The sequence below is a fragment of the Lipotes vexillifer genome, unplaced genomic scaffold, assembly GCF_000442215.2.
Source record: "Lipotes vexillifer unplaced genomic scaffold, Lipotes_vexillifer_v1.1 scaffold370, whole genome shotgun sequence".
In the NCBI taxonomy this organism is placed as follows: domain Eukaryota; kingdom Metazoa; phylum Chordata; class Mammalia; order Artiodactyla; family Lipotidae; genus Lipotes; species Lipotes vexillifer.
In genome coordinates, this window is record NW_006772699.1 from 3,343,976 (window position 1) to 3,356,083 (window position 12,108).

Genomic DNA, 12,108 nt, shown 5'->3' on the forward strand with positions numbered 1-12,108 from the left:
GAGAGGCCCGCATACCGCAAAAAAAAAAAAAAAAAAAAAAAAAAAAAAAAAAAAAAGAAGAGAAAGGACGAAGGAAGGGAGGGAGGGGAAAGAGCTAGAAATGAATATTTGCTATTTTTAGTCATTGAGATTTGGGGGTTGTTTGTTACTGTGGCAGATCCTAGCTTGTCCTGACTGACAGAATGAATAACAATGTGTAGACACGTTAGAAGAAGGACTATTTGATCAGGAAAGACAACAAAGAGCTTCCATAAAAGAGAATGCAAGGCCTTGCCTGGTCAGTCCTCAGCAGGGGCTGGTTGGTTTCTGTGTGGCTGGCTCTTTGTGACCCAGGAGAGGAAACATCATGAATGTGCCAGGAGCTTGCAGCCTGAATAGAATGAGGGGACTAAGTGTGTTCAACAGGAAGCCATCCAGCTCTGGCTGCCCACGAAAGAAGTGATGAATTGAAATGCCTGATTCCCAAATAACCATCAAGTACCAGAGAGCACCTGAGGTGGAATGGTTAAGTGTGTGTTCCCAGGGAAGACCTGCTTCATCTGGCTGTGTCACAAAGCAGATGGAGACAGCTGACTGGGAAGGACTGTCAGTCCCTGGGAATTGCCTTCATCTGCTTCCCAAACATTGCCACAGCCAAGAGGAAAGCCAGAGACCCTGCTGCTGGGGCCATTGACAGGATTCCACTGGGCACGACTGCAGAAAAGGAGTGAAGTAAAGCTGTCAGTTCGTTTGGCCAGCGTCTAGGCTAGCCAAAGCCCTGGTCCCACCTCCTCACTGTGGGCTATAACTCATGCAGTTTACTATCAGCCAGAGGGCCTGGAGGGCACACTCACCCCATCTATGTGCTGGGAGCCGTAGTCCAAGTGCTGGTTGCATACCAGCTTCTTAATTTTTTCTTCATTAACGTCTTTAGGCATTTTTCCCCCCTGTTCTTCCCCCCACCATGAAATTTTAATACCAAAAATATGCTGTGTACTTGTTTGTGTACTATATGCATACCTGTGCTTTAAATATAAAAAGAGTTAAGTTTTTTTCACACACACCCCACCCAGAAGAACAAATTTTTACCCCCTGTGGAGATGCTATGCTTCCCATTGAGAACACATGTACACTAAACCCTCAGATAACCAATTTCTGCTATCAGTTCCATCGGATTTTAGGGGAGAGAAGCAACTTACCAGGAAAGAAATTCTTTTTGCATAGTGACACCTCCTCCAGGAAGCCTCCCATCCACCTTGAGCCAGAATTGAGCTTTCTAACATCACTGCATGTGCTGTTTTCCTGCACATTCACATGGCCGTCTTTACATACATGTTTCCCTCCTGAGTTTACAAGTTCCTTGAGGGCAGAACCTGTGTCTCTGTGCTTTACTTCCTGTCTCAGTGCCTGGCACATAGTAGGAGCTTCACTGATCATTAAAGCAAGACGAAACACGAAAGCTGCTTTGTCCGGGCCTGGGGACCCGATGCAGGGTGCAGCTGTGGTACAGTCACTGTCACAGGCACAGCACACCCTGGCATAGTCAGCTCCTAGTTGGGAGCACCAAACAATTTCATTGAGGCATGGAGAGCTGACTGACAAGCCTGTAATAACATTTTAATGGCCTGAGTCCAATTCCCAATAAATTACTCAAGTTTCTGCAGTAATGGAGCTGGCATTTTCATTAATACTCCTGATTAATTGTCTGCCCTAGAAAAAAACCCATCACCATCACAATCATGATCTCACTAGTTCCTTGCAGAGAGAATCCCAGCGGCCTGAGGTTTTCCACTGGATGGGAGTTGGTGAAGGTCAAAGGGAGAATCCTCTGCCCCCCTGTAACCCCACATGGCCTTGGTAACAGAGGAGTGCCAGCTCTGAGCCCAGCTGCCTGTACTTGAATCCAGACCCCTCACCACTTACTGCCGGGGCCTTGAGCTACTGCAGCTGCTTCAGTATCTTTATCTGTCAAATGGGGATAATAAGAATCCTTATCTCATAGGTTGATGGGAGGATTAATTGAGTTGGTACAAGTAATGTCCTTAGCACAGCAACTGGCACACAGTAAGCATGCAATAAGTAATGCCTATTATTATTTCATTTTGGTTGCTGTTCTATTCTTTTTCCTCCAGAAAGCTCAGGGAGCTGCATCACCTTGGAAGACACAGAACTGCATGTTTGGGAGCAGGGTTACTTTAGTAGGGGAAGGCAGCCTTTGGAGAACTATAATGTCCACTTAACAGGGCTTTATTAAGTTGCGAGTAGTGAAAATCTGCAAATTTGGATTCGCATCCTGGCTCCACCAGTGGCTGACTTGGGGACCGACCCTACCCAGGTGCCTTCCCCTGTTGAGCCTTCCCAAAAAATGAAGGTGGTATTTTTTATGCTCTGGGGTAGTTTTTTTTTTTTTTTTAATTAATTTATTTTATTTTTGGCTTTGTTGGGTCTTCGTTTCTGTGCAAGGGTTTTCTCCAGTTGCGGCGAGCACGGGCCACTCTTCATCGCGGTGCACGGGCCTGTCACTGTCACGGCCTCTCCTGTTGTGGAGCACAGGCTCCAGACGCGCAGGCTCAGTAGTTGTGGCTCACAGGCTTAGTTGCTCCGTGGCATGTGGGATCTTCCCGGACCAGGGCTCGAACCCGTGTCCCCTGCATCGGCAGGCAGACTCTTAACCACTGCGCCACCAGGGAAGCCCCTCTGGGGTAGTTTTGAGAATCTGATGAGACAATACAAATGGAAGCATCTGGTGCTCCTAACTAGTCTTTTGTTTATTTATTCAATCAACAGCTTTTATTGAGCACCTACTGTGGGCCAGGCACTGAGCTAGGCACTGGATATCAGCAAATTAGTACCATCTCCTTGGAGCTTTCCATCACAGTAGTTAAGTTGGACAGTGACCAAGTGGACAGATCAATGTGTAATGAACGTCAGGAGGCAGTAAGTGCAGTAGAGGAAAGATAAAGCATGGTGGGGAACAGAGAAGGCTGGGACTGCTTCTAGAACGGGTGTTCAGAGAGGGTCTTTTGCCAGAGGTGATGCCTGAGCATCTGAGGAGAGGTTTTAATAAATTGAGAGAGCAAGCCATGTGGCCGTGAGGGGGAAGAGTTTTAGGGGGAGGGAACAGCATGAACAAAAGCTGGAACATGCTTTTGCCACTAACATTTTCTTTTCTTTCTTTCTTTCTTTCTTTCTTTCTTTCTTTCTTCTTTCCTTCCTTCCTTCCTTCCTTCCTTCCTTCCTTTCTTTCTTTCTTTCTCTTTCTTCCTTCCTTCCTCCCTTCCTTCCTTCCTTCCTTCCTTCCTTTCTTTTTCTTTTTTTTTGGTAATTTCAAATAATTTCCTCCCCAGAGCCAAAAAGACAGGGGTGTGGGCAGGAGCTCACACGGCCTAGGTATTCAGATAGGGGCTGGGTAAGGGGGCAGGTCTTTGTTTTCATGTCCGCACATTTGATTAGCTGTGAAAGCCGGCACTCCCTCTGCCTGAGGCTCCCCTCTGCATGTGAAAGAGGCAGGGTTTGGAGCTTCCTCTTCAGCATCCTCTTGCTTAGAGACCCCATCTGGCATTTATCAGTCTCTGCATCTCTCATGCTCCCCCCAGAGCCACACGGACCTTCATCCGCTTTCTTAATCCAGCATGCCCTCTCTTGCCTCTGGACCTTAGCCCAGGCTGTTCCATCTGCCTGGAACACACTTCCATACACCCGTCTTCACTTGCCTAACTTTTACTTATCCCTTATGTCACTGCTTGTCCTCTGGAATCCAGCCTTCCCGGATGTCCCCAGGTTGGGTAGGGTCTCTCTGCCCTGCCTACCCCCTTTGATTGTCCCCATCACTTCGGTGATCACGCTGATTGTAACTGTGGTTCCCTGTCTGCGCCTCCACTAAGTAGCATGTTCTTTCTGGGCAGGTCCATGTCTTACTTGTTCTGGCATCTCTAGGGCCCAGGATCTGGTACCTAGTGAGCATGTAATAAGTATTTGCCCTGAGCTGGAGATTAGGGATCTCAAGATAGGAACGCAGGGTCTCTGCCCTGAACATCCCGGGTCTGGATGGCAGGACAAGATGAGGTAACAGGATAATGTGCCTTCACTACAAAGCGTTGAGAGGAGAAAGGCATAGAGGCCAGAGGATACAGCAGGAGCAAAGGCCAGGAGGCCAGAAATTACAAGTCCTTGATACGGCCAGCAGGTTAAGATGAGTGGAACGCTTGGCCGAGGTCAGATTTTGCCCCCTCCGGGCCCACACACCACGATCCTCTTGCCCCCATATATCCCAGTCTTGCCTGCTCTATCTGGTCAGGACCTCACCCTCCAGAATCTGGGTTTATCATCAGCCAGATTTACAAGGTGTAATAGGCCAGAGGGAGTCCGGGCTGCTGCCAGATAGGCTGGGCCTTCTGGAGACAGAGTTCACATAACCTTTTGCAAAGCTGGTTCTGCTCACGACCAATTCCATAAAAGGTCTCCTATAAGCCACACCTGCTTTGGGAGATTCTCATTGCTCATTAGCAAGTCAAAGGCCCTGAAACGTCCTGCAGGGAAGACTCCGGGTTAACCTTAGGAGCCCCGTTTCCCAAACTTAGTTGAATGAGGAGTCCTCCGAAGGTTCTGCAGACCTACTCCAGGCAAAGCAGATCTAACCCTTCTCTGTGCAGGCAACAACAGAGAAAGTTAAAAGAATTACATTTATTGTGCCATTACTTTTCCTTCGAGGTGGGTGAGAGAGTAAATGAGCCGAAGGAGAGAATTACAGCCAGAGATGTCAAGCGGCTGTCTTACAAGGAATATTCTGTTTGCCCAGGGAGAAGGCTTGCAGAATATAAAGGACCATTTCTTCCCTACAACATCCCTGGGGAGAAAGGAGGGAGAAAGTGAAAGAAGCCCTCCATTGACCACTAGAGATGGGAGCATTTCTGTTGGTTTCATTTACATAAGTGTCCTTGGCAATTTGTCCCAATTTGTCTCATTACAAATGATGTAAACATCCGGCGAAATCACAGACAAAATGGGACAGTTTAAATGCTGCCTGATTAAAAGCCCCGGGTTGCCTGCAATAACTTGCATGCATGCTAATAGTTTCCCTGCACGGACCTTGGTTCCAAAGCTCTGGGAGCTCAGGGAGGGTCCCCAGGCCTAGTGTCCCCATGACTGCAGCTCTCCACATAGAGCCTTGTGAGAATACACTGTCACTCTCTGTATTTTTTTGCCAAGAGAGAAAAGAAGGGAGGGAGAGAGGAAGGAGGAAAGAAGGAAGAGAGAAAGGAAGAAAGAAAAAAAAGAAAGAAAGCTGCCATTTTCTCCTTTGACAACTCATTGGTGTACAGGGCAGTGTAACTGAGGGGGTTGGAAAACCAAAGTTCAAATCCTAGTAATGTTACTCGCTTAATGTGTGTGCCTTGGACCAGTCACATCACTTGGCTAAGCGTCAGTTTCCTAGTCTGTCAAATGGGGATGACAGTTCAACATCTGGCCTGCCTCACGCTGTTGTGAGACATCACATAACCAGAAGCCTCCTAAGGACAGAGACCCTGTCCTGTCCATCACTGGATGCTCAGAACCCGAACAGTGCTGACATGTGGTGGGTGCTCAATAAATAATTACTGAAGGGATGGTTGGATGAGTGAGTAAGTTGGTGATTCTATGGGAATATCACTCGAGTCTGAAAAGCACTGTACCAGTGAGGGAACTCTTTTATAGCCTCATCTTTCAGAACACCTCCCCTTCAAATCCTTTCCCAGTACCTCCATTAGAAGTGGCACAGTCGGGCACTGGTATCTGATGGGCCCGGCTCATAGCCTGGCTCCTAATCTTGGGCAAGTGGCTAAACTCTCTGAGGTCCAGCTTGCCCCTCTGTATGACTGGAGAGTGAGCCCTGCCTCTCACAGGGTGGTCGTGATGTTTAAAGAGATGATGGATGCAAATGACCTCCTGGGAGCCTATAGGCAGGAGGCGCGTAAGAAGGTCTGTTAGATAAGAGTGAGTTTCTAGCAGGACCTGAGGAGCTCAAAATCAGACCTGGAGTGAAGGGGACTTGGCCAAGGGGCTTCTCACCCCTGAAGCCTGGCGGAGGGTGCCAGCAGGGTCCACCTGTTCCAAGTGCAGAAACACTACATGTGCTGCTTTAACCCAAAACACTGGGAGCAATTGAAAGCAACTGAGAGAAGAGATGATTAGAATACAGGCCTTCCAGCTCTTGCTGTTCTTGCCCTTTCATTAGTTGCTGTGTGATCTTGATAAAACGTCTTGCCCTCTCTGAACCTTTCTGTAACAATCTGATAAGAAGAATGTTGATTCATGGCACCAGGGAAGATTAGAGGATCCTGCGAGTCCCTGACACTGTTAACACTGAATTCTGTCCACCTTTCAGTCAGGGGTCTTCAGATCTCTGTGCCACCATCCCCAACCACAGAGTTCCAACTGGGAGGAATGGTAAGGGGTCTGAAGAAGGAGATAGAGGAAAGGGAGGAAACAGGGCCAGAACCCCCTCAGCAGATGGCAGGAGCAGGGGCAAGTGAGCCAAGATTTCAGACCCAAAGTCCACCACTCACTAATGTCAAGAGTGTCCTGAGCTACAAACTTCTGAACCTCAATTTACTCACCTTGAAAATGGAAATAAAAACACCTACCATACAGTGTGTTGTAAAAATTTAAAAAGGGTCTGGTTCATAGCAGATGTTCAAAGGATGTCAGTTCCATTTTCCTTCCCCATAGAGATCTTTGTAGTAGATGTTGGGGTGTCTTCCCAACACCCATTCCACGCTTTCCCTGTCCCGTAGCAGCTGAGACGTAATCCTCCCACCTCCAGCACTGGGATTGGTTGCTCATGGGCTTGAACCCAGCAGCTTAATCCCGTTAGTTCCCTTGGCCTTAATCATTGATGCAGGGAAGGCACATGGCCTAAGTTGGTTCAGTAAGATTTAAGCTCAGAAATCTGGTTTGTTGATGAGAAAGAGAAAAGCTTTCTCTAGAAGGAGTTTGGTCCGAGAGTGAGAGCTAGAGCTGCTATCGCCATTTTGCTACTGTGAAGAAACTAGCTATGAGAACAGAACTAACTTGACGAGGGGGCAAGCATCATAGAAAATGAAGTCCTGATCAAACTGCCTGAAGCATCTGGACTTCTTAGATCCACGAGCCAGTGAATTCTCTATTTTTCAAGCCAGGTGAAGTTAAATTTCAGGAGACATCAAACAAACCTAACTAACACAAAAATCTTCGTCATTCAACACTCCTGAACCCACCCCCAAGTCCACTGGGAGCTTGTTTTTCATGAACCAATTTAGATATGCAAATTCACTTGCATTAATTGGCTCTTCAGGGAATGGTGTTTGTTCTCTGCGAAGTCATTTAAAACTCAGAGCGGTATAGGGGCCCTCCCCATGGACCTAGGAATCCTCTTGACTCACAACCTGGACACTGCTTTCTGGACTCTCCCACTCCTTCCCTTTGCCCAGGGGATCTGCTGTAGTATACAAAGGTGTCCTTCTCTTGGCCGTACTAGGAGGCAGTGGCACAGAAGCTGGAAAGAAGCAAGATAGGGCTGCAGAAATACCAACTTCAGAGTCAGGGAGACTCAGGTCAGCATCCAGCCTCTATTTCTTCCAAAGCTTCCGAAGTTACATCACCTCTCTGAGCCTCCATCTTCCCATCTGCAAAGGAAGGATAATAATACCTATATGAGCTGCTATGAAGATTTCAAGACATCACATGTACAGAATACCTGGCTGAGAGCCTGTGGGGTAGTAGGCATTTCACAAATTGTAGCTGTTGTTTAGATTTTATCGTTATCATGGTTGCCCTTCCTGTTCTCCAGGGGTAGCACGGATCTAAGATTGTAGGGGCTGCAGATTTCTCGGTGGGGCAGAAGCAGCTAGGTAATAAGAGACGGTGTCACTTGTCAGCACAGAGCATTGTTTGTGTGGGGGGGATGGTCAGCACACACCCAGCAGCCACGTAAGGTTCAGCATACAAGTCAGTGACACGCCTGTTCCAGGTCTTTCTCAAGGTCAGTGGTGCCTTTCTTTTTATCAGTTTTCAGAGCTATCAATGTGCAGAGCACTGGCTCCAGAAATGATGGGAGAAGAGAGACGAAAAGATGAATAAGACCAAAAGCCCTGTCCTCAAGCTGCTCATAAACCAGGGTAGATGGTTTTGGAGTCTAACAGCCCCGAGCTCAACCCTGGTTCCCCGGCTGAGCAGCCATGTGACTTATGGCAAGTCAGGGCCATTTTCTGAGCCTCAGTTTCCTCCTCTGGGGAAAAAAAACCCACAAGGAAATAATAACATATGTCGCCCAATTTGTTGAAACATAATGAAAAGTAGAGGAGGCAGGTGGCTTGCACAGGCCCGGGGGCAAAGTAGGTGCTCAATCAAGAGTCCTTGGGGGTTGGGTTGAGTAGTGTCCCCTCAAAATTCATGTCCACTCAGAACCTCAAATTGTGACCTTATTTGGGAATAGGGTCTTTGGAGATTTAATCAGTTAAGGATCTCGAGATGGAATCATCCTAGATACAGTGACTGGTGTTCTTATAAAAGGAAGAGAAGTCACAGAGACGCAGAGAAGACAGCCCTGCGAAGATAGAGGCAGAGGTGAAGTTCTGCTGCCACAGGCCAAGGAATGTCAGGGCCACCGGAAGCTAGAAGAGGCAAAGAAGGATTCTTCCCTAGATCCTTCAAGGGAACGTGGCCCAGCTGGCCCTTGGTTTCAGACTTCTGGCCTCCAGCACCGGGAGGGAATCAGTTTCTGTTGTTTTCAGCCACCCCAGTTTGTGGTACTTTGTTACGGCAGCCCTAAGAAACTAAAATGCCCCTTCTGCGTCAACCCTCTCCCCTTAAACAAAGCAGATGTGAAAACCACCTCATAAGGCTCCAGGTTAAGGAAGTGTGGGATGCGAGGGGCTGTAAGGATGCGCAGGAGGGGGTTGAACCTGGAAATGGGGGTGATAGCATCGCCCTCTGGTGGTGGCTTTCAGACTAACAGGATGGGCATGCTAAGCGCCAGGCCCACAGAAGAGCTCTGGGGAGAGTTCATAAACCAGCATCCAGAGTGCTCTGTTGGGGACTCTGAGCCACCAGCCCCCGCAGAACCATTTTTAGCAGGAGCTCAGCTACACCCGTGTCCCAGGCGGGAAGCCAGGCCCAGCCTTCACTCCAACCCCAGGCTCTCCGAGGCTCTGGGCCTCCTGCCCCTGATGGCTGGTCTCTGGGGGAAAGGCCCCTGCCTCATGCACTGACCTGGGCAATCAGTTGCTCAGCCCACCTTTCAGCCCCTGGGGCTGGGGATTCCAAGTCTCTTTAACTGGGGGCAAACTCAGTAGAATGATACTATGCGCCAGCCATTGTTCTAGGTACTGGGGGCGCAGCAGTGACCTTGAAGGAGACGATTCCTGATCCGGTGGAGCGTAGAGTCAAGTGGGGGCTGGGGAGGCAGGAAATGAGTGAATAAGTAAGGGCACCAGAAGGTAACAGATCCATGGATTGGTCTAAACGCAATGGGGTACAGGCGACAGAGAGCTTCATTTTCTCCAAGCTGTTTACAATCCTCTTGTCTCTCATATCCCTCCGTCTTTATTTTATAATGTCTCTGGCTGTTCTCCTAGCTTTGCAATCACTTCAGCTCTCGTCTCAGGAATCATTTCAGTTTTCAAGTGTCTGAAAGTCCCATCCGGTTAGAACTTCAGTCTCACGTGCAGTTTTAAATTTCTGGCCTGTCTCAGCACTCAGACCTGGGTGCGGGGGCGGGGGGCGGTTTGGGGGAGGCACAGCCAGCCTGCACTTCTGGACTTTTCCCTCCCTTCCTAACCTTCCTGCTTCTGGCGCAGGGCAGCGGGGAGGCTTGGCTGAGGAGAGACGAGGGTCTTCGGACTTGGCTGGAGCGGCTGCTGATTTTCTCCCAGCCAGCATGGCTGTTCTATCACGTGGCGTGCTGTCAGCTTCCAAGTGCTGGCTCTTTCGTGGGGCTCCTTGGTGGAGGGCTTTATTTCTCCCAGCCTGTTGTAGATAGATTCCCCTGTCAGCTGAGCTTCTGTAAGCATCCTTGTGTCCCCAGCTGCTGGGCCACCTTCACCCCATTAGTCACAGCCTCTCTCTGCCTGGGAGCAGCCCTCTTGGCAGGGGGAGGGGGAGGGTATCTTGTGCAAATGCCTCAAGCCCGCTTACCTTCCTCGGCCCCCTTGGCCGCAACAAACTGGCAAACTTCCGCTTTACCAAAGGGCAGCGCCCAGCTGCCCTCTCTCTGTAGGAGGCCACCTGAGGCTGCTTCAGCACAGCCCCCCACCTCCTGAATTCTCCAGGGGGATGCAGCCTCCAATCTTACGTTCATATACACCCCCCCAGACCCCAAGGACTCAGGAAGCTCTCCCAAGGGCTCTGTCGCCAAGCTTCAGGCCTGAGGCTGCACTAGGTGTCTGCCGCTCAGGACCCCCTACTACGGCATGAAATGCCAGCTCCCTTTCACATGGGCACCCTCAACTCTGGGAGGAGTTCTGGTTCCCCATCACTGGGCTGTGACCCCCGGGAGAGCCCCCTCATGGAAAGGAAGGAGGAAAATCAAAAGTGCACTTACTCCTACAAATTCCCTTCCCCCCATCTCCTTGGGAATGTCTATCCTCTTGTACACTGGCTTGGGATGGTTAGTCACAAAACCCATCGCGCTTTCTCTCAGCAAGTCTAACAGGCATCCAACAGCTCTGTTCTATTTATGTATCTAGGGTTACTGCCCAGCCGTTGTTCCCAGATTGTAAGCTTTAGCCAAAATCCTGGGCAGCAGGATGTCTTCATCCACCTCGGGTTACAATGATTACGGAGTCGCAGAGGTTTTGGAGGGCAGGAAAACAATATAATACGTTACAGTGTAACTGGGTTGGGAACTGGGCAGCAGTGCTGCTTTGGACCCAGGGATCAGGTCTCACTGAGGAGCCACACCCCCGCGAATGGGGCGCAAGCATCACAGACCTGGGGAAGAGCTTGGGCAAAGCCCCATGGTGGGAACAACATCGCTGGGCATAACGAAACGAAAGCTTCCCAAAGTGTAGTGAGCGATGGAGTGAGTGGCCGGGGAGGAGGCTGGACCCTGCCCTGCAGGCCTTGCAGGCCATGGCGAGGAGTTTGGAAGTCGCTGGAAGGTCTGAAGCAGAGGGGGGTATGACCACACTGGTAGCCCTCGAGGAGACCGGACTGTAGGCGTGCCAGGCGTTATGCTAAGCATGTTTGAGTCATTGTTTCCTTTAACTCTTAGAATCACCCTGCTGTCCAGGTCTGAGTACTTGCATTCAACAAACAGGGAAACTGAGGCTCAGCCACTCGTCCAAGCCTCCCCAGCTGTTAGATGCGAAGGCTGCAATTCAAGCCCAGGACTCTTAGGCTCCCAGCACTTAGCTCTTCCAATCAGAGCATGCTGGCTTTCCAAGAGGGGTGCAGGAGGCACCCCGCCCCCTTTCACCTCAGCCACGCTGAGCTGGTGTCACTGCTTCTGACAGTAAGCCAGGAAACCAACCAACCACAACGGGTGCTGCTGGGAGGGAGGGTCTGGGGTGAATGCTTCAAGTTGACAAGAAATTTCCTGTGCAGCTAACCACGCTGGACCAGGGGCAGGGACACTAACACGGGGGTGGGCAGGGGTGGGAAGGGTCTTCTGTCGCTGTCCCTGACTCTGGAGCCCCAAGGCACCCTGCCCCGCCCTCCTGCTGCCCAGGCAGGAGTCAGAAGCTGGACCTCTCAGGGCTGCAGCCTGAGACATGGGCGGGTGAGGGGCGCATTGCAGCGAGGCCGTCACACAAATTCCGTGTAGTGACATTTATCTTTGAGGGGGCGGAGGGATTGGCATGGTTACTTCAGCATTTGAAAACGTCTCCTAGATTTGAGAAACTCCCCCATCTAACAAGTTTTGGTGGGAGGCAGGGTCCACCTCCCTCTCGAGAAGCCCGGAAGAACAGGTACTCACTTTCCCAGCCTCCCTTGCAGCGAGGGTGTGTGTGTGTGTCCTAAGCCCAGTGGGCTGGGGAGCCTGAGACAGGCAGGTGACCTTCCAGGGAGAAGTTGACCTGGTGGCTGCAGCAGGAGCTGTAGCCAGTGTCCTCCTTGGGGGCCAATGTGGGCTGTGGTCCTGGCTGTCCCCGCTCCTTTTGTGTGTGTGGG